The sequence below is a fragment of the Tupaia chinensis genome, unplaced genomic scaffold (assembly GCF_000334495.1).
Source record: "Tupaia chinensis unplaced genomic scaffold, TupChi_1.0 Scaffold000600_1, whole genome shotgun sequence".
NCBI lineage: Eukaryota > Metazoa > Chordata > Mammalia > Scandentia > Tupaiidae > Tupaia > Tupaia belangeri.
In genome coordinates, this window is record NW_006160117.1 from 3,258,726 (window position 1) to 3,262,611 (window position 3,886).

Genomic DNA, 3,886 nt, shown 5'->3' on the forward strand with positions numbered 1-3,886 from the left:
TTTATTATATAGAATCATTATATTATTAAATTTTAAAAATATTGATAGGTGAGAGATAAAGTTCCCATATTTATATATTTAATTTTTAAAAATATACCATCTTTCCATTTAATTTTTTAAAAAATTTTATGTGTTTTGTTATGTTCACTTGGAAAATTCTATCACTAGGATAAGAAAACAAATGTTGGTTCACACCGGAGCTTTGGGAAGGAAACTTCTCTGCCAGAGCCTGTTGCTCTGCGGGACTCTGAGGAGAGCACTCCAGGTAGACACTGTCTGTCACGGTGGGCAAAGGAGACCCCAACAAGCCGAAGGGCAAAATGTCCTCGTATGCCTTCTTCGTGCAGACCTGCTGGGAAGAACACAAGAAGAAACACCCAGATTCTTCTGTCACTTTCACCGAATTCTCCAAGAAATGTTCAGAGAGATGGAAGACCATGTCTGCAAAGGTAAGGTCGAAGTTTGAAGATTCGACAAAAAGTGACGAAGCTCGTTATGACAGGGAGATGAAAAATTATTTCCCTCCCAAAGGTGATAAGAAGGGAAAGAAAAAGGATCCCAATGCTCCAAAAGGGTCTCTATCTGCCTTCTTCCTGTTTTGCTCTGAACATCGCCCAAAGATCAAAAGTGAACACCCAGGCCTGTCCATTGGGGATACTGCAAAAAAATTGGGTGAAATGTGGTCTGAACAGTCAGCCAAAGATAAACAACCATATGAACAGAAAGCAGCTAAACTAAAGGAGAAATATAAGAAGGATATTGCTGCATACCATGCCAAGGGCTAAAGTGAAGCAGGAAAGAAGGGCCCCAGCAGGCCAACAGGCTCAAAGAAGAAGAACGAACCAGAAGATGAGGAAGAGGAGGAGGAGGAGAAGAAGAAGATGAGGAGGAAGAATAAATGGCTATCCTGTAATGATGTGTGTGGAATGTGTGTGTGTGTGCTCAGGCAATTGTTTTGCTAAGAATGTGAATTCAAGTGCAGCTCAATATTAGCTTCAGTATAAAAACTGTACAGATTTTTGTATAGCTGATAAGATTCTTTGTAGAGAAAATACTTTTTTAAGAATGCAGGTTGTAGCTTTTTGAGGGGCTACTACATACAGTTAGATTTTGTAGCTTCTGATGTTGAATGTTCCTTCATATTTAATGGTTTAATTTCTTGACTTGTGTATATATTCACAGCACACTCATAGGAATTGGTATCAATAGTAAACTTTTTTTTGTTTTGGATGTTTCATTTCATTTTTTTTTTAAATTTTGAAATAAAATTAAAAAAAGAAAACAAATGTTTAAATGTAAAAGTTCAAGCAAAAGCAAATCGAACATTTTTTTGCTCCCAAAGTAAAATCAATTTATTTGAGTTACTCAGTTTTTAAATATTTCTTCTTAATATTTTTAAAAGAGACAACTTGAGTTTGAGACCTAATTTTGGGAGGAGATGAAAGTGTTGGAACATGAATATTAAACCTCAATATTCAATATTTAGTAGATTTATATTTAGAATTACATTGAGAGATTTAAAAAGCTGAAGAGAACATTAATATAATCAATGACAAGCTAAGAACTTAAATAATTCCTATCAAATAATATTTTACAGGATTCACAAATGTTTATATTAAGTTATGAATTGTTTAATTATTATGTTACATCAACAATCTTCTATGTTAAATTAATATTGCTGTATTATCCCTTTATAGTCAAAAGAATGGATTATTTATCCTCTCTTTAAATAAAAAAGAGTCCAAAACAGTAAAATAGAAAGGTCCATTTCTGTCCTTGGGAGTAGGTGACTGGTTGTATATAACAATGTTACATCTGTCACATAATAAATACTTATTCTGCGGCAGTTGGTATAGCGCTTAAGGCGCTAGACTCCAACATGGCCAATTATGGTTTAAGTCCTGGACCTGGGGACTTGAAAATCATGCCTGGCACCTGTGCATGTATGCTCAAAATCCCAGGAGAAGAATGGAGGAGAAGAGATTGTAGCAGGGGGTGATTTCTCACTTTCCATCTCATTGTCTCTCTCTGGTGAATATACACATCCTATGGTAAAAACCTTTAAATAAATAAATAAATACATACTCACATACATACATCTTGCCCTGACAAAGTTAGATGGTGAGAAATTATGTCAATAGCTGAATATTTCTATTTATCTATTGCTGTCTAAATTCAGAGCTAGAGCTGTCAAGAATTGTAAGCCATTCTCAGGAATCGCTGGAGAGAATCTGAATTTAATTCAATTAGGTTTTATTCTCAGTAGACAAGAACTTTCTGGCTGATATGTATTTTTAAGAATATATAGGATTTGTGAAGAGAAATATAAAACTATCAGTCCCCTGGGGAGTGGGGAGGAGAAAATAGAGTTAATTTCCATGCATATAGTTCCATAATAGACTATAACAATTGCCAGTTTAAGTATAAATCTCCAACAGATTAATTCCAATCTTTTATGAAAATACAAAAACAATAATTTAAGACTTAATTTCAGTCAACTAATTTATGTACATACATATACATTTATTAAGCAAAGATTTAAATTGAACTAAATACTTTCCCTTACATAATCCTTGGATGGCCTTCACTATCACATGATGTTGGATGGATATGCTGCCCATATTTTCACTTCCTTTCTAAGTTTTACATAATTTTTCAGTCACCAGAATTCTTTCAAGAAACATCTAAAATAAATTTGGATGTGTAAGGAAAAACTACTGTGTCTGTTATGAAGTCGCTCTGTACAACTTGATCTGTAGTCCTCCACTTTGCCATACGTCTGTAGAAATGGCTTATGTTTCTGCACATTTCTATCCCTCCCAAGCTATCTCATTCTCTGTTGCTTACTCTGAAGTCCTGAAGTTAAGCTTTAATCTCCATAAAACCTTGCAAAGGAAGATAAAAGAAGGAACACTTGAACAATTGTACAGAAAATTATAGATAACACAGTGAAATATTGGAATACAGAGCTTCAGTATTAAAGATCTTTGTTTTGTAAAGTTTTATAAATATATTAAAAAGATGCACCATGAAAATGTTTATACATAAATTCAAAGTTGTAACCTCACAATGACAGGAAATGAAAAACAAATTTTTTTAATTTTAACTTTTTTAGAGAGAGAGTTTTGCTATAGGGTTTCTGTGCTACAGCATGGATGGCCCTTGAAGAAGTTATGCTAAGTAGAATAAATGTCTCTCACCAGAGAGACAGGGAGACAGAAAGCGAGTAATCACCCCCTTTGGGGATGGCCATGTAATAATCCCTTTTCCATCATTCATTCTCCTCTTGGGATTTTGGGCATACACGTACACACGCCTAGTATAGTTTTAAAGTGGTCTGGGACTTGAACCGTACATGGGAGTCCAGCAACGTAATCATACCACCATCTGCTGGTCCCCAAGTATTTTATTTTTGACATATTTGGCTAGACACACTTTTTCCAGATTTTCAGAAAACCTTCTAAGTGGGCCAGCCCATAGTCTGGTGGTTAAGAGAAGTTAGAATCTACATGGCTGAACCTGCTTCAAGTCCCAGCCTGGTAGCTTCAGAAACATGCTGGGCATGTGTGCGTGCATGCTGCAAATCTCAACAGGATGAACAAATGAAGGAGAAGGGGATTGCAGCATGACCAAGCAACACTGGGAAATGCTTTCTCCCTGTCTGTCTGTCTCTGTGTTCCTCTCTGGTGAGTCGCCTCTCGGGCATGCTTTCTCCCTCTGTCTGTCTGTCTCTGTTCCTCTCTGGTGAATGCACACACTCTCTGACAATTAAAAAGTCTAACGAACAAAATTTGAGAATTGGAAGATTCTGTGTTTACTAGAAAAAGAAAGTGCCAATATATATTAAACTCCATGTTTGCTTTTCGTTTTTTTTTTTTTTTGTTTT

The 3,886-nt window shown here is 35.5% G+C and overlaps 1 pseudogene; it reads left to right on the forward strand.

The window, feature by feature from the left end:
* Positions 1 to 320: 320 nt before the first annotated feature.
* Positions 321 to 785, forward strand: LOC102500767 (high mobility group protein B2 pseudogene; annotated as a pseudogene).
* Positions 786 to 3,886: the final 3,101 nt, after the last annotated feature.